Source organism: Nycticebus coucang, chromosome 13 (genome assembly GCF_027406575.1).
Source record: "Nycticebus coucang isolate mNycCou1 chromosome 13, mNycCou1.pri, whole genome shotgun sequence".
NCBI classification, from domain to species: Eukaryota; Metazoa; Chordata; class Mammalia; order Primates; family Lorisidae; genus Nycticebus; species Nycticebus coucang.
In genome coordinates this window covers 39,812,468-39,837,683 of record NC_069792.1, presented here as the reverse complement: position 1 = coordinate 39,837,683, position 25,216 = coordinate 39,812,468, and the positions used below count along the sequence as shown (strand labels likewise).

General features: G+C 39.6%; 1 protein-coding gene across 1 annotated transcript in view; it reads right to left on the bottom strand.

The window, feature by feature from the left end:
• The window catches only part of LOC128563704 (serine/threonine-protein kinase Sgk3-like), a 227,196-nt gene that overhangs the window by 96,434 nt on the left and 105,546 nt on the right, over positions 1-25,216 (bottom strand). The window lies entirely within an intron of this gene.

Genomic DNA, 25,216 nt, shown 5'->3' with positions numbered 1-25,216 from the left:
AATTGTTATTATTTGGTTTCATATGTTTAAAACATGTCAATATTCATTTATTTATTTATTTATTCATTCATTCATCCATTTCGTAGACAGGATCACACTCTATCACCCTGGGTAGAGGGCTCTAGTGTCATAGGTCACAGCAACCTTAAACTGGGACTTAAGCTATCCTCCTACCTCAGCCTCCCTAGTAGCTGAGATTACAGGCGCCTGCCAGGACACCTGGCTAATTTTTCTATTTCTAGTAGAGATGGAGTCTTGATCCTTCTCAGGCTGTTCTCCACCTCATGAGATCAAGCAATCCACCCACCTCGGCCTCCCAGAGTGCTGGGGTTACAGGTTTGAGCCACCATGCTCAGCATAAATATCTAGACATTTAAATGACTTTTCTCAATCTCAGTTAAAGAAAGATGCTGCGAGAAAGCTGAAAGCACGTGGGTACTTTGCAGCATGACCCGCTCACTAATGCTAAAGCAGAAAAGAACAGGAATCAGGATTCCGGAGTTGGTCACACGAGCCTTTCTTGAACAGTATTCTTACCAGAACTAATAAAATCAATGTGATTTAGCACAATTAAGGGTTCTATACACACACATGTATGTTCATGTGGTGGGAAACCTGTGGCCTTCTTGATCCTTGCAAGCAACTTTTTAAATGAATCCAAATTTTACAGAGCCAATTATTCTCTGGCAGTGCCTGTGCCTCAAAGGAATAGGGCACTGGCCCCATGTACCAGAGACGGTGGTTCAAACCCGGCCCCAGCCAAAAACTGCAAAAAAAAAAAAAAAAATTCGATTTTATTCTGTGAAATTTGGATTTGATCAAGGGACCGTACCTGGGGTTCTGAAGGGCCATATTGGCCTGAGGCTGGTTTCCCCACCTTTCAAATCTGGATGGTACCGCATGCTGCACGCCCAGGCTGTGGGACATGGCCTAATGATTTTGGACTAAAAATCTGTACAGCATGTTCTGAAAATAGTAGGCAATCGTGACAGTAAGTATTTGTGTGTCTGATAGGTCTAAACTTTGAAAAGGTGGACTACAAATACAGTATAAGAGATTGTTTTCAATGGTATCCCTGCACAGGACACTCAGCATGAAGGAAGCTTCCAAAATTAGAAGTAAGTCTCTGGGTAAATCAGCGAGTTAAGGAGTGGGTAATGTTAAGGGTTAGGGGATTATCATATACTGTTGTAGACTTTATAAATACTGTACACTTAGCTACACTAAATTTATTTTAAAAATTATTCTCTCTTCAGTAATAAATTAACCTTACCTTCCTGTATTGTTTCATTTGTACATCTTTGAATTTTGTGAACATACTTACTTTTTTGTAATAAAAGTTTACATAGCCCAAATGTACAAAAGTATTTTTTTCTTTATATTCTTATTCTACAAGCTTTTTCTATTTTTACGATTTTCTTCATCTATTGTACATAATGCAATGGTACATGTTAAAACTATTCAGTGTGGAGCATAAATGTCTTACCATGAAAAATGAGCAAGTCGGGTGTTGGTTATGTTAACAAGTTTGAAGTGACCTTGCAACCTGTATATCAATTTAGTACAATGTACCTTATAAATGCATTACTATACACAGTCATGATTTCATAGAATTAAAAATGAAAGTCATTTTGATTAAATAAAATTGAAGAAGGTAATCAATGGGAAAGTGGTTTGCCAAAGGTCCAAGAGAACGTGGCTAATAAAGGCAGCATTTAAAACTTAAGAAAGGATTTTCTTCTGACCTTTAAAGCTTTTTTGTGACTGGATACAGTGGGTCATGCTTGTAATTCTAACACTCTGGGAGACTGAAGCTGGTGGATCGCTGGAGCTCAGGAGTTCAAGAGCAGCCTACGCAAGAGTGAGACTCCATTGCTCCTAAAAGTAGAAAAACCTAGCCAGGCATTGTAGCACGTGCCTGTAGTCCCAGCTACTTGGGAAACTGAGGCAAGAAAAAATCCCTAGAGTCTGAGAGTTTGAAGTTTGAGGTTGCTGCGCACTGTGACTCCATAGCACTCAACCCCAAGGCGAATGAGTGAGACTCGGGCTCAAAACAATAACAACAATTCTCTTTTCTTAAATGCTAAGATGCAGGCACACACATTAGCCTAGTCCTACACAGGTTCAGGATCATTGCTACCACCTTTTCAGCACCACATGTTGTCCCACTGGAAGGTCTTCAGGGAAAACAACATACACGCAGACATCTCATACAATAACAATGCCTTTTTCTAAATTACCACCTGAAAAACAAACTGAACGTACAAGGGATAGAGTTTTGGGGCAAGGGTCTATAAAAGGAAGAGGAGGCCAGTTCATGGATTGGGAACTCTGTATTAGCAGAGACAGGAGAGAGAAAGGGCAAAGTGCAGTGAGCCCAGGATCCAGCTGGGCTCTCACACAGTCTCAGGAGACTTTTATTATCCCGTATCAGTAGGCCTGAATGTGGCAGAGGGTTCAGGGAGTCATTCCTTCCACAGAGACAGTAATTTTTATACTCCAGGAAAACCTAGGAGTTGTTCTCTTAATTGGCCACCGGAGTCAACGAAGGTGTAAGAATAAAGGTTACTGCTCAGGAAGATGACTGACTGCAAACCTCACCAGAGGCTCCTGACCAGAGGAAGGAAAAGTGGACAGAATCGGATACTATGAAGCAAACGGTGGAGAGCTGAGCCAAGAAAGAAGTTCAGCAAGCTGTACGTCCAAGGAAGAACATTCGAAAAAAAAAAAGAAAAATTACAGATACAAAGCCTACTGACTGGAGGACAGGAGAGCCCTCCCCCACTAGGAGGCCCACCACAGCCTGCAAGCAAGTGGGAACAAAAGTCCTCTCATTTTACCTCGCTGGAGAGAGCCACTAAAAACCAGATTTCTTTCTCCAGATAGGTCCCACTTATGAACCTACACACAACACCACCACACATAAAATTGAACGGACATTTTCCCTCACAAGTCCAAACTCCCAGTCCACCCTTCCCACATAGCATGGCAGTCTGAAGTTCTGCCCCCTGCAGAGGGCACAGTGTTTGGTCTTTTCCTGAGTGATTGGGGCATAGTGTTGACTACCAAACATCAGGATGAAATCTGTGTGTACCAGGGGAAAAAGAGGTTATGAGAATAAAGGGATACTCGATGGGAGAAGGAACAGTGCCTTGATTATGCCTATGCACAGCCAGTGGTGGTATTGACCCTGAGTTCGGACTATGCCTGGTGGGATGGGGTGCAGAACCCACAGTGGGATAGTGGTTGCCCCGTGTGGACTGAGTTCGGTAGGCAGGGCTGGGCCTGTGAGCAGAGGCTTGCCAGGAATGGACTGAGTCCTGAGGGCAAGAGCATGTTCCCTGACACCAACAGAACCCTCCAGCAGAAGCTTGCTGGGTGTGACGCAAGACCCGAGGGCTGGGGCGTGGTCCCCTGTCTACAGCAGGGCAGTGAGCAGAGGATTTCAAGACCAGCCTGAACAAGAGGGAGACCCTGTCTCTTCAAAATAGCCAGGCATTGTGGCAGGCGCCTGTAGTCCCAGCTACCAAGGAAGTTGAGACAAAAGAATCACTTGGAGCCCAAGAATTTGAGGTTGTGTGAGAATCACTTGGAGCCCAATAATTTGAGGTTGCCGTCAGCTATACCATGGTATGCTACTAAGGGCAGAAAAGTAAAATTCTGTCTCAAAAAATAAAAAAATTAAAAAATTAAGCAGGGTTGAGTTGCCAGATCCACCATTTCTAAAACTCATTTCATCTCTGGACTACTATGTCAGTCAATAAATGCTCTGATTTTTTTTTGAACAAAAAAAAAAAAAAAAGAGAGAGAGAGAGAAATAATTGAAGCTTCATTGAATTTCAAAAAGTTAAAGCATTTGTGGTCAAAATCTTAAAGATTACAAAATAGGGGCAGCAGATGTATAAAAAAGAAATGCAATTAGTGAAATCATGGCTTCTGCATTCCAAGGAAGCCAGATACGGGACAGTGCAGTGAGGTGAAGGTAAACAAATATCTCATCTAGGGGCAACTGGGTTTAATCAAGAAAAATCGCTAAACCCAATGTTCCTAAATCTAGTCCCTCCAACTAGCTGCCCAGCTACAAACCTGAGAAGTCAAGAACATTATTATGTTAAGATAAATTGAATAAATTGCTTCACACTTTGTGATTCACACATAAAGAGAAATCAACAGGAATCTAGGGAAAAATAATGCATAACAAGTAGAAGGAAATACCATCGTGATGATCCAGAAGGTGGAATGATGTTTGAAACAACATTATCACTGAAAGCAGATGCAAAATCATTGTTAACATTTGACATCTTCTATAAATTATAAGTAGACATCTCCATAAAGAAATGTAGAGAGCCATCCGGGTACAGTGGGGTGATGTGACTGAAAGGCAGGATCAGGCTAAAACAATAAGATATGAAAAAAGAAGTGGAATAGGCCAAGATAAAGATGGATTTAGAAGGCATTCAATTTTTAAGCTTCAACCTACATTAGAAATTTTTTGAAACAAAACAAAAGAAAGCCAAATCAATTTCTTAGAAGGCAAACTTTATAAGTTTTTCAAAAGTATAAAGAACAAGGAAATACAGATATCATAGAATGAAAGAAAATTATGGATATTAAGGAAAATGGCTACAGCAACTGAAAAAGAAGGAATAAATAGAAATGAAAGTGAAAGTAAACCTTAGACTATAGTTCAAGTGTTCAAATGGCTCACCGAGCAAGTAACCTGGTGGATGTGAGCTGCACCAAGAGAGAAGGTTGAAGAACGCACATCAACCCCACTGAGGAGAGCTGTGACCACAAGGATACAAACAAAAGGTACAAAATCCATCACCAAGAGGATAGGAGTCCCCTCCCCCATGAGAACAGCTCAGAGTGCCCCACAAACAAGCAAGCAGAGTCCAAAGGTCCTCCCACTACACTCTATGGGAGAAACCCTCTAAAACCTGGACCTCCCTCCCCTACTAGGGTGCCACGGCATTCTCCTGCCAGGCATAAAACTGTATAAACTGTGTATATTCCCTACCTGCAACTCTGAGCTCCCAGCACTCCCGTCCACTCGCACTCTGAGGTCTGGAGGCCTGGCCCCCAGGAGTCCAGATTCTTGGGTGATTTCTCGAGGGATGTGGACAGTGCCTAAACTGCAGCTGGTCAGTGCTGACTCTGGGGCACAAGAGTGAGGAGAGGATGGTAGGCTGAGAGGGAACCACACCCAAGCGGCAGTGCCCTGAGGCACAGAGCAGCAGCCTTCTTTTAGCAACAATACGGCTCACTCCCAGATATCCTGAAGCCACATAACCTGTCTCCCTGGGCAACCAGAGGAGGCCAGGCATGTACTCAGGTGGCAACCACCATTGAACAGATCTGGGACGGAAACGCAGGCCCCGTGAGTAAAGGATTTGCCTGAGGGGGTACTGACCTGGGTGGTGCGCAGGGACTAGATATGCACTCACAGTACCAGGAAGATCCCAGGGTGGGGCTGACCCAGAGGACCACTTTACTGAGCCAAAGATGCACCCGGCCCTCTGGGGATCGTCAGCCTATAGACAAAGGAAGGCAGCAGGATAGAACTGACAGGTAACCAAATACAAACCTGCAGGAGCAAAGACAGGGCCTGAGGTGCAGGCTCTGGGAACTCAAAACAGCTTCTCTTCTACAGGGGAATTTAGTAGGAACACAACAAATTCCCGCAAAGTTTTTCTGTTCTGTTCTGTCAGTAACATCAATCAGGGGCGGGCTGGAACTAAGTGAACACTCTCCAGCCTCCATCAAGCGCCCGAGGTTGTCAGGCCTCACCTCCTCCTGCTGGATAGAGGCAGAGCGCAGCAGAATGACAGCAGAAATAGATTTCCTTGTGATTCAGGCAGGTGCAAAACCCTGGTGTATCTGTTCACTACAGGAAACTGGGTCAGCCAACTGCAGGGCTATCAGTGACTGGGTGTGACAGAGGTACAAGGTGGGGAAGGAGGCATCAACCCTCCCAACTGATCTATTTGCTGGGTGGCACCTCCTGACTCCACGCAGCACTGGAGCAAGCCATATCAGAGTAGTCACCAAACCCCTGTGATCCAGTTGCCAGAGACCTTTTAAACTTCCCCACCTGAGACAGGTGCTGACTGAGACAATTGATTGGGACCTTTTGAACTGAGCCAATCAACTATTCAGGCCGTGCCCTGGGTGTGTCTTTGTAGGAAGGTTTCCATTCCCAATTGTTGGCTGTGTGGGGCGGGGTGACTTAACTGCTGTTATTTCTCCACAGCTGAGACTTCAACCCAGAGTAACTGTATCACTAGGGTCAAACAGAAACCAGCTGAAAACAACAAAGAACCACTTAGCCCCACCACACCAAACAGGGCCCGAGTTTCTCAGGCCATAGCACTGTACAGGTCCTCGACAAAGCTCCAGGGGAAAAATCAAATGGTGTAAAACAATCATGGGACGGAATCGGTGGAAAAACTCTGGTAACATGAATAACCAGAATAGATCAACACCCCGAGGAAAGATATGGCATATGTAACTGAAGATCCTATTAGTAAACAACTGGCCGAGATGTCAGAAATCGAATTCAGAGTTTGGATTGCAAACAAGAGTAATAAAGTGGAGGATAATTTGGAATTAGAAATTCGAGCAGCAATTCAAAACTCGGAATTAGAAATTCGAGGAGAAATTCAAAAGTTGTCTCAAGAATTTAACGAATTTAAAGACAAAACCACCAAAGATTTTGACCCACTGAAGCAAGAATTTGCAGTCTGCCAAGATCTGAAAAATGCAGTAGTATCCCTCAGTAACAGAGTGGAGCAAGCAGTAGAAATGATTGCTGACATTGAAGACAAAGCCTTTGAACACTCCCAAACTCTCAAAGAGGAAGAGAAATGGAAAGTAAAAACAGATCATTCTCTCAGAGAGATCTTGGATAATTCGAAGAAGGCTAATATCCCCCTCATTGTAATTCCTGAAACTGATGAAGTGGCCTTCCTAGGCACAGAGACCCTTCTCCATGAAATTATGAAAGAGAATTATCCAGACATGCCAAGAGATTCAGAAATTCAGATAGCAGACTGTTTCAGAACCCCAGCATGATGCAATCCCAATAAAACATTCCCCAGGCATATCAATTAACTTCACTAAAGTTAACATGAAGGAGAAAATTCTCAAAGCAGCCAGACATAAGAAATCCATTACCTACAAAGGGAAGACTATTAGAATGACTGGAGATCTCTCTGCTGAAACTTTTCAAGCCAGAAGAGGGTGGTCATCGACTTTTAATCTCCTAAAGCAAAATAACTTTCAACCCCGGGTCCTGTATCCAGCTAAACTGAGTTTCATTTATGATGGAGAAATTAAATACTTAATGACATTCATATGTTGAAGAAATTTGCCATAACCAAACCAGCTCTTCAGGATATTATCAGACCTATCCTCCATAATGACCAGCCCGATCCTCTACCACAAAAGTAAACTCACTCAGAAACTTTGGATCAAACTCCAACTTCCACAGTGGCAAAAGGATTAAAAATGTCCACTGGACTTTCAAAAAACTCGATACCCAAAATTTTACCAGACTTATCAATATTCTCCATTAATGTGAATGGCTTAAACTGTCCTCTAAAGAGGCACAGGTTAGCTGACTGCATACAAAAACTCAGGCCAGATATTTGCTGCATACAAGAGTCACATCTTAACTTAAAAGACAAATATAGACTCAGGGTGAAAGGATGGTCATCCACATTTCACGCAAATGGTAATCAGAAAAAAGAAGGTGCTGCAATGTTATTTACAGATAGAATAGGCTTTAAACCAACAAAAGTAAGGAAGGATAAGAGTGGTCACTTCATATTTGTTAAGGGTAATACTCAATGTGATGAGATTTCAATCATTAGTATCCATGCACCCAACCACAATGCACCTCACTTTATAAGAGAGACTCTAACAGACATGAGCAACTTGATTTCTTCTAGCTCCATAATAGCTGTAGATTTCAACACTCATTCGGCAGTGTTGGATCAATCCTGCAATAAGAAGCTCAGCAAAGACATTTTAGATTTTAACCTAACCATCCAACAATTGGATTTAGCAGACTTCTACAGAACAGTTCATTCCAACAAAACTGAATACACATACTTGTCATCAGCCCATGGAACATACTTCAAAATCCATCACATCTTGAGTCACAAGTCTAACCTCAGTAAATTTAAAGCAATAGAAATTATTCCTTACATCTTCTCGGACCACCATGGAATAACATTTGAGCTCAGTAAAAACAGGAATCTGCATACTCATACAAAAACAGGGAAGTTAAATAACCTTGTGCTGAATGATAGCTGGGTCAAGATGAGATTAAGAAGGAAATCGCCAAACTTTTGGAACAAAATGACAATGAAGACACGAATTATCAGAAACTCTGGGATACCGCAAAGGCAGTCCTAAAAGGGAAATTTACAGCACTGCAAGCCTTCCTCAAGAAACAGAGAAAAAGTTAACAACTTAATGGGACATTCAAGCAACTGGATAAGGAAGAACATTCCAACCCCAAACCCAGTAGAAGAAAAGAAATAACCAAAATTAGAACAGAATTAAATGAAATTGAAAACAAAAGAATTAGACAACAGATCAATAAATCAAAAAGTTGGTTTTTTGAAAAGGTCAATAAAATAGATAAACCTTTGGTCAACCTAATAGGGAAAAAAAGAGTAAAATCTCTAACCTCATCAATCGGAAATGACAAAGAAAAAATAACAACAGACTCCTCAGAAACTCAAAAAATCCTTACTGAATATTACAAGAAACTTTATTCTCAGAAATATGAAAATCTGAAGGAAATTGACCAATTCTTGGAAGCATATCACCTTCCAAGACTTAGCCAGAATCAAGTGGAAATGTTGAACAGGCCCATATCAAGTTCGGAAATAGCATCAACTATACAAAACCTCCCTAAAAAGAAAAGCCCGGGACCAGATGGTTTCACATCAGAATTCTACCAAACCTTTAAAGAGGAATTACTACCTATATTACCCAACCTGTTCCAAAGGTAGAAAAAGAAGGAAGACCACCCAACACGTTCTATGAAGCAAACATCACCCTGATCCCCAAACCAGGAAAAGACCCAACAAGAAAAAAAAATTATAGACCAATATCACTAATGAATATAGATGCAAAAATATTCAACAAGATCCTAACAAAAAGAATCCAGCAACACACCAAACAAATTATACATCATGACCAAGTCGGTTTTATCCCAGGGTCTCAAGGCTGGTTCAATATACATAAATCTATAAATGTAATCCAGCACATGAACAAATTAAAAAACAAAGACCATATAATTCTCTTAATGGATGCAGAAAAAGCTTTTGATAATATCCAGCATCCCTTCATGATCAGAACACTTAAGAAAATCGGTATAGAAGGGACATTTCTTAAACTGATAGAGACCATCGACAGCAAACCTACAGCCAATATTGTATTGAATTGAGTTAAATTGGAATCATTTCCACTCAGATCAGGAACAGACAAGGCTACCCATTGTCTCCATTGCTTTTTAACATTGTAATGGAAGTTTTAGCCACCGCAATGAGGGTCAGAAGAGATCAAACTTTCACTCTTCGCAGATGATACGTTTGTATATCTGGAAAACACCAGGGATTCTACTACAAAACTCTTAGAAGTGATCAAGGAATACAGCAGCGTCTCAGGTTACAAAATCAACATTCATAAATCAGTAGCCGTTATATATACCAACAATAGTCAAGTTGAATAAAAAGTTTAGGACTCTATTCCCTTCACAGTAGTGCCAAAAAAGATGAACTATTTGGGAGTTTATCTAACAAAGGACGTGAAAGATCTCTATAAAGAGAACTATGAAACTCTAAGAAAAGAAATAGCTGAAAATGTTAACAAATGGAAAAACACACCATGCTCATGGCTGGGAAGAATCAACATTGTTAAAATGTCCATACTACCCAAAGCAATATACAATTTCAATGCAATCCCTATTAAAGCTCCACTGTTAAACTTTAAAGATCTTGAAAAAACAATACTTCATTTTATATGGAATCAGAAAAAACCTCGAATAGCCAAAACATTACTCAGAAATAAAAGCAAAGCAGGAGGAATCACGCTACCATACTTCAGACCATACTACAAATCAATAGTGATCAAAACAGCATGGTACTGGCACAAAAGCAGAGAAGTAGATGTCTGGAACAGAATAGAGAACCAAGAGATGAATCCAGGTACTTCACGTTATTTGATCTGTGACAAGCCAATTAAATACATTCAGTGGGGAAAAGATTCCCAATTTAACAAATGGTGCTGGATGAACTGACTGGCAACCTGCAGAAGACTGAAACTGGACCCACACCTTTCACCATTAACTAAGATAGACTCTCACTGGATTAAAGATTGAAACTTAAACGTGAAACTATAAAAATACTAAAAGAGAGTGCAGAGAAAACCCTTGAAGAAATCGGCCTGGGCGACTATTTTATGAGGAGGAACCCCCCCCGGGCAATGGAAGCAGCTTCAAAAATATATTAGTGGGACCTGATCAAACTAAAAAGCTTCTGCACAGCCAAGAACACAGTAAGTAAAGCAAGAAGATAGCCCTGAGAATGGGAGAAGATATTTGCAGGTTATGTCTGACAAAGGTTTAATACCAGAATCCACAGAGAACTCAAACGTATAAGCAAGAAAAGAACAAGTGATCCCATCGCAGGCTGGGCAAGGGACTTGAAGAGAAACTTCTCTGAAGAAGACAGGTGCACAGCCTACAGACATATAAAAAAATGCTCATCATCCTTAATCATCAGAGAAATGCCAATCAAAACTACCTTGAGATATCATCTAACTCTGGTAAGATTAGCCTATATCACAAAATCCCAAGACCAGAGATGTTGGCGTGGATGTGGAGAAAAGGGAACACTTCTACACTGCTGGTGAGAATGCAAATTAATACATTGCTTTTGGAAAGATGTTTGGAGAACACTTAGAGATCTAAAAATAGATCTGCCATTCAATCCTGTAATTCCTCTACTAGGCATATACTCAGAAGACCAAAAATCACATCATAACAAAAATATTTGTACCAGAATGCTTATTGTAGCCCAATTCCTAATTGCTAAGTCATGGAAAAAGCCCAAGTGCCCATCGATCCACAAATGGATTAATAAATTGTGGTATATGTACACCATGGAATATTATGTAGCCTTAAAGAAAGATTGAAACTTTACCTCTTTCATGTTTACATGGATGGAGCTGAAACATATTCTTCTTAGTAAAGTATCTCAAGAATGGAAGAAAAAGTATCCAATGTACTCAGCCCTACTATGAAACTAATTTATGGCTTTCACATGAAAGCTATAACCCAGTTACAACCCAAGAATAGTGTTTAGGGGAGGGAGGGGGAGGGGGGTGGAGAGAGGGGAATTGGTGGGATTACACCTGCGGTGCATCTTACAAGGGTATAAGTGAAACTTAGTAAATGTAGAATGTAAATATCTTAACACAATAAGTAAGAAAATGCCAGGAAGGGTATGTTAACCATTGTGATGAAAATGTGTCAAACGGTTTATAAAACCAGTGTATGGTGCCCCATGATCACATTAATGTACACAGCTATGATTTAATTAAAAAAAAATACTTTTCCTTTGAAGCATGAAAAAAAAAAATGGCTCACCGTGTTCCAGAGAAAATTAATGGCTAGAAACACCTATTTTGAAGTAACATTTTAATTTTCTTTTTTTTTTTTTTTCTTGGTTTTTGGCCGGGGCTGGGTTTGAACCCGCCACCTTCGGCATATGGGACCGGCACCCTACTCCTTGAGCCACAGGCGCCACCCTGAAGTAACATTTTAAAAAAATTGAATTTTAAGAATAGGAAAAACTCTACAAATATTCTTTATCGAGAAAAAAAAATTATCCAAAACCATGAGATACTTTTTCGCATATCAGATATGCAAGTTTTTTGATTCCCTAGTTAAGGACATAACTTTGGTGGGACACAGATATGGATTTAAGTACTGGCTGTATCATTTTTAAGCTGAGTGACTTGGACAAAGCAATTGAGGTCTGTGTACTTTGACTTTGTCATCTAAAAGGTGGGTAGTATAGTAGTGCCAATTTTATAAAGTTTTTGGAAGGATTACTTAGCTTGTAGAAAGTGAGGATGCCCGTCTTTCATAAGCACTCCATAAAAGATAGCAATTATTCTATTTATGCCTGGTGAGGCTGTAATAGAACAAACCTTTCATACACTATTGGTTAATGTGTATCGTGAATCTCAATGTCTTTGCATTCTTAAAATTGAGTTTTTTAAAAATTCATTTCTGGGAAATAATAGAAAATAGGAAAATTCATGTACAGATATTCATTGCAATATCTTTATTTTTTATGTAGGAACATGCTAAAAATACAAAAAATAACTTAAATCCTGCTTTAACGAGGATTTAAATTACATCGTCTTTTCTAAAGGGCTTTCTTTTACTTTTTTATTTCAACAAATATAATACAGGAGAGCCTCTGGAAGTTGACCTTCCAAGGGACTGTAACAAGCTGGTCAACATACAGAGGTGGTCAACATAAAGAACTAGGCCCACTGTACATACACGTGGTGCACGTCTGGTTGTGACAATTAGCTCAGCTTAAGAAGGGGGTCAGTGTAGGGTTGTGGTCAAGTATGGAGGTTCTACTGTATTGTGAATAGCTAGAGCTCCCTGAGCTTTCCCCTTTCCTATGCCCTCCAAGGAGCCCCTCTTCTGAAGTTGTTGATCATCATACCTAGGATGTATCCATGATTTTATGGTCTGTCATTTGCCAGCCTTGGTCAACACCTTCTTGTTTGAACTGGAGCTTGTTCCAGGTGTCTGGGCTACATCTCTGAACAAAGAGACAGCAATCCCTGCTCTGATGCAGCTGAAGCTTACTTTCCAGTTAGGGGCAGATGTACAATAAGCAATACACTTAATGATATACTCTGTAGTATTTTAAAAGGTAATAAACAAATACAGTGGGACGAGAGGGATTTAGAGAGTTTTGGTTTTGCTTTTTAAATGATTGGAAGTTAGTCGTCTGAGGGAACAGGAAAAATGGACAGTGCAGAATATGGTGGGGAGAGTCATTGGAGCACAGCCCCTGCGGAGGATAACGAGCTCTGACCTTGTATACAAAAGGAGGACTCGCTTTAGATAAGAACATGGATATTTCTGCTCAGGCATCAGTGGGGAAGGCTGCTGGGTAGGGAGATGTGCTGCTGAGACGTCAATGAACAATATATGTATGGAAAATTTATGTTTTAAAATTTTTTGTAAATGATATACTATGCATCCTTTTGCCCCTTTCTTCTGGATCCTAACCTTAAGTTTTGGGGATTCATCCACATTGCCTCGATATAGATATAGTTTGTTCAATGCACACTCAACTGTACTCTACTTACTGTGTCCTGTGCTGACTGTGCAAGACTATATATTATTGTATGGTATAAACAAACCACAATCTATTATATAACACACTATGACGCACAGTGAGCTGTGTATAAACTAGTCTAGCAACGTACATGTCTCCCTTAACAGCACAAAGGGAAGAGCTTCTCTCAAATACATAAATCAAAATACCCTTCTGGATTATATGACACACACAGCTTCAACTCTAATATATGTTACCAAATTGCTACTAAAATAGAAACTAGGGTGTTTTTTCATTTAGTTTGTTAGTGAATTTTGTTAAGTTTCCCAAAACAATGAAATTGAAATGTTATATGTTCTTAGGATACAATACAATGCAGCCATTGTACTTCTTGTTGAAAAAAGTTTATTATGTCTTTATATTTAAAAAGCAGAAAAGGAGGTCAAGGCAATGTCAACCATTTTGATGTAAGCAATACATCAAATTGTTTATAAAATCAGCACATTGTAGGCCCTCCACCATTCCAGGATGTGGCAAGAAGGCATCATGCAAGAACCTGGAATTGGGCTCTCACCTAACACTGAATCTCCCTTAAACTTGGACTGCCCTGCCTCCAGAACATTGAGAAATAAGTTTGTTGCTTATAATCTAACAAAAAAAAAAAAAGGCACATTGTACCCCATAAATGCATCAGTGTATACAGTTACGATTTAATTAAAAAAATTGTTAACAGAAAAAAATAAAAAGCAGAAACAACATGAATGCTACTTTCTTTGCATCATCATTATTATCATTATTATTGTTATTGCTTAATATTTCAATGTAGCAATTGTCTGATTCCTTTCTGATTGTATTTATGTTTCTTCATTCTTTACGAGGTTTTTGTTCCTAGTCCTTATCTGAAACATTGTTGTCGTTATTAAACTTTAGCCTTTTTAATTTTGTGAAGGCAAAAAAATGGAAACCTAATAAATACATGTCTATGTAATTTTTTAAAAAGCAGAACAGGAAATAATGCCATAATATATAGGATTAACAAATTGATTTTTTAGTGTACTTTTGCATAGAAAAATGACTAAGAGTAGATATTATCGATCTTTCAACAGTCATTATTTCTGGATGATGAGAAAATGAGCAGTATTGTTTTTCTCATTTTTAGTTTTCTGAGTATTCTAAATTTTTTACACAAACAGAAATTCCTTTAATAAAGCTAGACTGTTTGCATTGGTATTAAAACAACTTCACAATAAATATTAAAACATTGAAAAACAAAAACTACAAGTTAAGGCTTATGAGCAGAAAAATCTCAATTAAAGTTTTTTGTTTGGTTGTTTTTTAAAAAATCTCATCAGTACCTTCACTTACTTTCTTCCAACATCTCAGGGCCCTCGTCTGACTGCAGTGTGTGAGGATAGAATAGCCATTCAGCCTCCAGATTTTACAGTACTAGAAATTAAAATACAGTTTTCTCTTCTAGGATATAAACAGTATCTACCACCCACAACTGTACTAGATTCCACTGCTAATTCTTTCTGTTGTAAGTGATTCCCCAACATGTAAAAATTCAGGTAACAGAAATCACAAGTCACCTCCCCATGCTAGCACTTCCTTAGAAAACAGGACCTGGTCAAAGTGGACTTGTTGAAAATCCTGGGTGCTAATATTGCCCACTGACATTTTGAGAGCTTTTTTTCCAGAATCAATTGATTGAATTTCATTGAGTACTCAACACTTAATAACAACTAAATATAAAATGATACTAGGGAATCAGTATAGTCCAGCTGTATGGATACCTACCTCTATTTAGAAGTGTTCCATTCATTAGTCCTGTATAGAAAGATCATACAAACTCACCATTGACCAAAAAAAAAAAAAAATTCCTACTGCTTATGTCACAATTCTACTTTGATTCACAGAATTTAAGCTATTTTTTAAAAGTATGTTTGGTTTATCTGGCAACTTTCTCCCTTCACCTTCTTCCCCCCAACTTTCATGAAATAATAAAATGAATACCGCCCCCCTCCATTTATATGAAAACATTTATGTACAATCTAAAAGTGAACAAGGCCACAAAGTCTATTTCCATTAGTGAAAGAAACAAAGAGAGGCTTGCAACCTAGAAATGTCAGGCACCATTACTTTCTGTATGGTATGAAAATGCTCCTTCTGTTGATGTCAAAGATGGCAATGTGTCTGTCTCCATATAAACACTGATGACTATGGGATGCTTCAACAGACTCCTGGCAGACCACAGATAATAACTGTTTTCATAAATGGCCAGTAAAAAAAGCCAGCACAAGATAAAAACAAAAGGTGGGCTTTTTGTGAGAAAAATAATCTAAACTGACTTTGAAAGAAAACACCAGTGAGCCTTTATCATTAGAACATGTTGCAAAAAGCCAGTGATTCAAGTGGAGATAGTCTTAGCGTCACTCATGGCAAATTGCATCCTCCGGGTCCCAGTGCAGGCATCTGTGCGTGTACGTGTGTGTGAGATACAATGCAGCATATGCTTTCTGTTTCTACATGACAACAAATATATGTGGCTCGATAAAAGTGCTCAGATAGAGCATAAATCCTTGTTGGTTATCAGAGCTGGAAATTCTCTTTTTAAAGATAAAGTTATATAGAAGGAGACCTAGCCGTACAAAAATATACATTAAAAAATTTAAAGGTCATATTTTAAGCTGCCTTCATACAGCTGGTTAGTTTGCAGTCCCAACTCTTGCCTAAGATGTCTACTGCAGACACAGCTCATGGGAATGCACCTGAATGAAAGATAAACATAAACAAGCTATTTTAAAGCATATTAATAAACACAACTAAGTAATTTACGTTTTAGACTCACCAGAAGACAATAAACTCATTTGGGGGCTTTCCAAGGTTTTGTAATGAATGTGGAATATATTATCCAACCTCAGTGCTGTCATAGATACAATATGACAAAGACCAAGACCCTAGGCCTCAATCATTTCTGATCTCAGCCCAACGGACAGTGCCAGGACTACTGGAAAGAATAGGGATAGGATTAGGTCTCAAAGGACAGCTGGAACCAGGGGCCAGTTCAAGTTAAGGACTCCCACTCTGCATCTCCTCTCTCCCACCATTCACCTCCTTGTCTACTATGCAGCCCTATTGCTTCCACACAGACACCGGGTTCCTATAACTTCTGGCCCCCAAGAAGGACTACTGGTCTTTTATTAGCTCCAATTAAAAAAGAATTATGGAGAGGGCACAGTGGCTCACACCTGCAACCCTAGCACTCTGGGAGACTGAGGAGGGTGGATTGCTTGAGCTAAGAATTCCATACCAACCTGAGCTACAGCAAGACCCCATCTCTAAAAATAGCTGAGTGTTATGGCAGGTGTCTGTAGTCCCAGCAACTTGGGAGGCTGAGGCAAAAGGATTGGTTGAGCCCAAGAGTTTGAGGTTGCTGTGATCTATGATGCCACTGCACTTTACCAGGAACGATGGAGTGAGATTCTGTTCTGTTTAAAAAAAAAAAAATTATGGAGGAAGAGTCTTATTTTGGTCAGTTGGGTCATACATGTATATTTTCAACCTAATGCCTGTTGTTGTGGAATTAGGTATCATGGCTGTCCCAACTCAGGTTGTTGCCTGTCTCTACTCCAGGAACTTTGGCAGGGAAGACAAGGTCCCAAGAATGTAGGAAGGGGTACCTTCCTAACGAGAAGGAGAGTGCTCTTACCAAAGGCTGGGGGCAGGGGAGGAAGGTGCTGGCAAGACTGATAATATCTTCAAATAGACAAATACATCCCTCCTCAACTTCAACTCATCAGAATACATGTTCATACAATATGCTGAAATACACTTCCCTCCAATTAGACTTTTAACAAAATGTAAAGAAATTGAAAAATCTCTAAAATTCAGCAAACACAAATTAGTCTCACCTAGGTAACCTATAAAGGACCAATTTTCATAGAGACCAATTTAACTGAGTTAGGTCACAATTGTCTGGTCTAGAAAAATATAAATCTCATATATTCCATTCTCCTTAATGTTATTTATTTCAATTTTCTTCTTTATCAAGCTATTTCAACAAATCTCATTCTCACAGTTACCCTGAAAATCAATGATGCATTAGAAACTCCATATTTCATAGGCATTACTAATAAATGCAGTTATTTTGAAAAAAATAAACTACGATTTCAGAAATGTTTCATTCCCATTTGTTGCAATGTATTGAATGAATATAATTACCGCCATGACCATAGTCATAACATAGAAAAGATTGTTTATAGCTGTGAAATTCATCCTTGTCAACTGAATTATAGAATTTTTTTCACTTCAAATATACTCTGTACTCTGAAAATTCCTGTGACACAGCTGTCACCAGTCAATAGATTGTTTCATAGGTAAGGAAAATGGCCAGAGAAATATAAGTGTGCTAAACAACAAAAATATGGAGTAATGTTGAACTTTATGTGTTAACTTGACTGGGCCACACGATGCCCAGATATCTAGTTAAACATTATTTCTGGGTGTGTCTGTGAGGTTGTTTCCAGAAAAAATTAGCATTGAACTGGTAGGCTGAGTAAAGCAGGTAGCCCTCCTCCGTGTAGATGGGCATCACCCATCACAGTGAAAACCTGAATAAATTAAAAAGATAGAGGAAGGTTGAATTCTTTCTCTCTGCCTGGCCACTTGGCCTGGGACATCCTTCATCTCCCACCCTTGGAATGGGACTTACACTATTGGTATTCTTGCTTCTCAGGCCTTTGGACTCAGACTGGAATTTACACTACTGGCTTTCCTGTGTCTTCAGTTTGCAGATGGTGGATCATGGGACTTCTCACCTTCCATAATCATGTGAGCCAATTCTGTATAATAAATCTCTTTGTATACGTGGCCTATGTGGTGTTATATTATATATAATGAGATGTTACGTGTTTCTTACTTTATGTGTGTGTGTTTGTGTCTCTCTCCTGCTGGTTCTGTTTCTCTGGAGAACCTTGACTGACACCTGTGGTACCGATGGACACAAAGGGTGACATTAAGTTCAGGTTGAGGAGGTGGCTTGAACATTCTTCAACCAGCAAAACTCAAAACTAGCCAGTGATGGTTAAATGCCTTTCAAAAACAAATGAAAGGAAGGACAGAAAAGCCACACGTAGCTTCACAGCTGTTTTTTGTTTACTTACTGTGTATCATGGGAGTTTTTAAAATTATTGTTTTGAATAGCAAATGCTCATTTGCGCACATCTCTAACCTTAATTTTCTGATTTTCTCAGGGATAAGTGGAGCTCGTTCAGAACAGCTGTGAACACAGAGGGAGTGGAAACTTCACCTTCAACATTATCAGCCAACTTCTCTCTCATTACAATTCTATCTCAAGATCAAGGTCATGCAAGAAAACCGGCAGGTGTGATTCTTTCCCTCTGATCAGCTCACTTTGTTTTTCTATTTTTATGCTCTTTTGAGCACTATATAATTCACTTCCATAATGACTCTAATACTACTAAGTAAATATATTTAATGAGCTCCTAGCCTTGTTGATAGAGAGAAAATATGATAACTATCCTTTTTGCTTTTAGGAAAGACACTAATACAAATGGGTTATTGGTAAGAATATCAATCCTCTGCACTGCAGATTTCAGGCCACCATTGACCACCCCTGCCAGCTTTTGAAAGAAATGATGACAGTGATGCACAAGTGTTGAGCTACTGCAGGCATTTCTGGGAAATTCGGAGGATTTCACACACTTTGTAAATATCGTAAAATTAAGTGGCCATGACCCTGATCCTTCCTGCTCCTGCTTAAGGTGGAAGAAGGATAAGAACAAACCAAATCTATATTTCAAGTAGCAAGCATTTATTGAACACCTGCTACATGCCAGAGCTGGTCTAGGCACAATAAAGGCAGGTATGGCAAAACCCTCGACCAGCTTCACATCTTAGCTGAAGTAAAGGCCAAAGACATCGCGGGGACCAAGAAAGGTCCGCCTTGACGTTTCCCCCATCATACTACACTCCAGCTAGGAATGAAGCCCTTTCTATTCCTCCAGCACACCGCACATGGTCCCTCCTAAGAACGTGGTCTCACATTGTTCCCTCCACCTGAGAAACTTCTGTCCCAGATACCTGAATGATGTGGCCTCTCTTCCCTTCCAGTCTTTCCCCAAATGCAGCCTTCTCAGTGAGGGCTTCCCTGGCCACATTTCCAAAGTTGAAGCCCTCCTACACACTTCCAAAATTTTTTTTCTCTTTTTCATTTTATTCCATAACACTTGTCACTTTCTTACATAGGGTTTACCTCGCCCATTGTGGTCTGCCCCCAATTTTGGACTACAAGCTTTAGGAAGGTAGGGGTTTGAGGTTCTGTTCCCTGCTAGCTTCCAAAAAAATGCCTCTTATAAAATGGTCACTAAGTAAATATTCTTGAATTAATTCACTAATAAATTTTTGTCACATGACAACTCTAGGAGGTTGGTATTATTCATTCATTCCAATGAACACAAGAGGCTCAAGATTAAGTTCCCTAAGTTTCTGAAACAAGTAAATGACAAAGCCCTTCTTATCTCCAGATTTCTCATCTGGGAACTAATCCTGTCTACCATAGCTACCTGGGAAGCACAGTCCAAAGTCAAGGCAGGATCAGGTGGGAAGATGTTAGAAATGTACCATGGGAGCAGAGTCTACAACTTAAAGCACAGGTGGGTGAGTGGGGCATTCGTCATGTGATGAGTTGCACAATTCAGGAGGCCCCTGGATCAGATCTTGTTCTTATTAGCAAGGGGTCAGGATGTTACCCTAAAAATATATAAATAAAAATATTTTGAAAGTTATAAAAATAACCTTCTTAACTTATCAATAAATATCTATAGACAATCTAGGGGTTCTCCCATAGAAAAGAAATTGCTTTTCCTCTCATCTACCTTGTGGAGTATGAATCCCACTGTGATATAAATGATGATGTTGGCAGCATCATGACTGCACCTAAATTCTTTTAAGTTCCTCCAATTGAGATGTTCCACGTAGCAGAATGCAGAAGAGAGAAAGCTAAATGAACAAAACATCAATCACACGTGGCAGGATTTTTATGTATCCTATACAATAGGTTCACATAAACGCTAATCGGGTTCTAATCACATTCTCACGGCGGGTCTACTACTTTGCAGAGTAGCGCTGCATTCAAACAGGTGGGCCAGCTTTTTTGAGTAAGGCAAGGTTGTTTGATTTAATAGAACCAACTTGCTTTTCCCAGTCCCTAAATACTTCTCCCTGGTTTTTATTTTTTCAGACTCCATGATTCAAGACTCTTACATGAAAGTGGCAGCAACCCAATAAACCAGCTTGAGCAAAAGAGGAATCTGTTGGAAATTGGACGTGTGACAACACCGGGGTCTAAGTCCAGCGAGATCTTAGGTACAAATGGAAAGAGGCATTCGTAGCCTCTGGGACCCTCTTTTATCTGTGCTTCTCTCTAACCAACTTCTTCCACAAGTTGGAAATATGCCCACGAGCTGCTTCTGTATCTTATATGTCACAGCTCTGCCACCATCTGTGGACTCTCTTTCTCCTCCTTCCTTTTGAAAAACTCTCAGGGAAGAATTCTAATCGGGCTGGACTGGAAGCCCATGCCTGGATCCCGATCATCCATGGCAATAAATTATCTGTACCGTTCACATCCCAGGACTAGAGTGAAAATGAGCATCTCCTAGAAGAAAGTGTTGTGGGTGCTATAACTAGACCTCGGAGAGGAAGCAGGAGAAGGGAAGGGTGACAACTCATGTTTCCCACACGGGCCTCCCTGTCGGGGCCCTAGCATATACTATGCACCTTCTCTCGTTAAACTTTCCCTCCAAATTCATGTCAGTACACTAACCTTCTTGTCTTGGTCCATTTGGTCTGCCATGACCAAATACTATAGAGAGGATGATTTATAAACAACAGAAATTTATTCTTCACCATTCTGGAGGCTGGACTTTACATGGAACTCAAACAAATCAATAAGAAAAGAACAAATAGTCCCTTTGCTATGTGAGCAAGAGATATGAACAGAAACTTTTTGGATTAAGGCAGGCTCACCACCTACAAAAAGATGAAAAAATGCTCATCATCCTTCATCATCAGAGAATTGCAAATCAAAACCACTTTGAGATATCATCTAACTCCAGGAAGATTACCCACGTCACAAAATCCCAAAACTACAGATGTTGGAGTGGATGTGGAGAGAAGGGAACACTGCTACACAGCTGGTGGGAATGCAAGCTAATACAACCTTTTTGGAAGGAAGTTTGGAGAACACTCAAGGAACTAAAAATAGACCCACCATTTGATCCTGCAAATCCTCTACTAGTTATATACCCAGAGGATCAAAAATTATTTGACAACAAAGACATTTGCACCAGAATGTTTCTTGCAGTCCAATTCATGACTGCCAAGACATGGAAATAGCCCAAGTGCCCATCGACCCATGAATGGATTAACAAATTGTGGTATATGTACATCATGGAATACTACGCATCCATAAAAAGATGGAGACTTCACATCTTTTAAGTTTACCTGCACGGAACTGGAACATATTCTTCTTAGTAAAGTATCTGAAGAATGGAAAAACACTATCCACTGTCTTCAATACTACTATGAAATCATTATATAATCACCTACACACTAGTATGAATGGAAAAACATAACTGTACTCTAGAAAACAGAAGGGAAAAGGAGATGGGGGAGGAGGGATATGGGAGGAAGAAGGGTATTTGAGGGGACCTCACCTAATGTGCATGATGAAATAGTACATTTCAAAACTATTAAGAAATGAGTGTAATTGTGATGGCTGTGATATTTAGTTGAATATAAGCATTTCACATTGTATATCAAAGCAGTACACTGAACCTCATTCATGCATCGATGTACAAAGTTATGATTTAAGTAAAAAATTAAAATAGAACGGAAGCTAGGAAGCACTATTAAAAATATATAAAAATACAGCATTGTGTTGCCAATTGATGAAGCACACAATGTATAGAAGGAATTTAAAAGGAATTCTATAATTCTTTCAGAGATCTTTGTGCTAAATTAGATAATGCATGGAAAATAAAGCAAAAGAAATATGAGTTAATTAACATATATACACAAAACAATCAATGTCCATGTTGAGTAAGGATAATTTTGAATCCTTCACTATCAATTGTGGTTAATATTATCTTTAGTTTGTGTCCTGTTGGGATTTGTGCAAAATTTTACAAGAAGATAGGAGAATGATTAAACGTTAAATTGAAATACTAAATCAAAGCATGAAAGCACTAAACATGTACATTACTTACTGAAAACAAAACAAAACCCTGATTTCTGTTGTATTCTAAAAAGAATTCTTCACTCTGTGGAGGGAATCTTTCCATAACCTAGTGCCACAGTTTTAAATAAGTTGACTTCCATAATACCTACTGGGCCAGATCTGCGTTTATGGGAGGATTGACCATAAAGCAACAGCCACTCACTAAGTCAGCATGTGAGCCTGCATCACCTGAAGAGATGGCAGGAGAGAGGACCACGGCCACAGGGAAGGGAACAGGGATGGCCAAGGTCAGTGATCCAAGAACTCACTGGCTGTGGTGAGAAGGTTTTACTAATTCAAAAACTTCAACCAATGGAAGGAGGGAAGCATAACAAAGTACTAGGGGAGCCTAGGAGATAGGGTTGCTTTTAGAGTATTACCCATATGCTTTAGCTTTTATTTTACATTAGTTGGGTCACACTAGGATAGGTGGTTAACACGATTATTACCGAGAAATATCACGAAGTGCCTCCTTCCTGCATAACGGTGCTCTCCTATCTGAGGATATGAAGACGTATCTATACTAAAGTACATGGATTTGACTTACAAGCAATTTATTTTAGTACTAATAAAATAATTCTCATTTCTAATTCTGGGAGTCTTGTCCATTGTTTGCTTTCTTTGGGGAACCATTTCACTTCCAGCCCATTGGCTCTTTGTAACTAAAATAACAATATGATTGTGATATTTCTCTCTTTGGCTAACCTTATGTGTGCATTCCTCTAGATATTCAAATTCACACAATTGCAATATTCCATAAAATAAAATAATTTCAAATTTCTTGTGTCCTGAGGTCTCTGTCATAGATTTCCTTACAGTGCATTAGTTGAATCATCGATGAGAGAGGATTAGAGATCATTGATAGCCACTATTGTCAGAAATATTTACAAGAAGGAACCTTTACAACAACCTTACAATTGGCACTTATGAAAACAGAGGGGTGAGAAAATGGCCATTACAAATGACTTTTAAAAAACAGAGGAAAGGAGCAAGTGAAATATTTTCTAAAAAACCTTATATGCAATGATGCTTCTAAAAAGTTATGTGTGTGTTCAATGTTGTCTTAGGAACTCTTTGTCTTCCATTCCTGCTGATTCCTGTGAGGGATGTTGTATAATTCACTGAATAAAAAACAAAACAAAACTGATGTTACTGTAGTGGGTTTTAAATGCTCAATGCACCACAGTATCCAACCTTAAAGTTAAGCTCCCTTTTCACAGCAACCACTGTATAGCTCCTCAAGCGTCTTTGGACCCAACTGCATGTACACACTGAGACCCCCTGGTCTTTGATGCACCATTTAGAAGTTTTATTGGTTATATAGGCACAAACTTGTGGGGTTTTTTTTCCATCATTTGAAAACTCAGCGATAATTTTGCTGCAAGAGGTGAGCGGCAGTGCCCCCTAGGAAAGCAGTAGTGGGATTCCGATTATTTCACAAGGTAAAGCAGGGGTGGTACCTGTAGCCACAAGGTCAACTAAACTGAAAGATTGCATAGGCTTTGACATGGCCATAAGTTCTGGGGTAGCCGCTAAGCTGTGCTAGGGAAGAGGTGGCAAGTGAAAAGAATGCATGGGGTGGTGCAGTGAGGATGGCACACGTCTGTAGGTTTTCTTGTTTTTTAGACAGTCTCATATGGTTGCCCCAGGCTACAGTGCTCTGGTGTCAGAGCTCACAGCAACCCCTAACTCCTGGGCTTCAGTGATCTGATCCTTTTACCTCAGCCTCCCCAATAGCTGTGACTACAGGTACCTACCATTTGCCCATCTAATTTTTCTATTTTTCATAGAGACAAGGTCTCCATCTTGCTCAGACTGGTCTCCACCTCCCCAGCTCAGGCAATCCACCCACCTCAGCCTTCCAGCATGCTAGGATGACAACCATGAGCTATTGTGCCCAGCCAAATCTTCGTCTCACCTGAAGCCTCTCACTTTTTTATTTTTATTTCTTTATTTATTTCTTGCAGTTTTTAGCCAGGGCCTGGTTTGAAGCTACCACACCCATTATGTGGGGCCAGCATGCTACTCCTTGAGCCAAAAAATCCTCCCCCTGTTTTAAAGAATCTATTCTTATGCCTCTCAGAGCTTAAAAATAGGACTCATGTTTTTAAAACATTACTACTTAACAACCACAAATTTTAAATGAGAACTGCTTGTATGACCGTATGTAATTATAAGGGTGACACAATGTGCCAACCGCATTATAAAGCACTTTACAAATATAAACCCTTTTAATGCCCACAGCAATTTTATTAACACAATCTTCATTTCATAGTGAAGGCAAAGGAGCCATAGCTTAAATAATATTCCCGAGGACTCACAAAGAGTAAGTCACAGAGCCGGGAGAGAATTCGGAGAGTCTGGTGCTAGAATCCCGCCTTACCATTACCTTCCATTACACATTTCAGAAAAAACTAGAAGGAAGAAATAGAACAAACCACGGGAGTATGTACTCTCCTCCAACACTACCACGAGCAAGGAGACTAAGACCTTCTTTAGAGAATCTAAAATTTTTTTTATCAAAAGT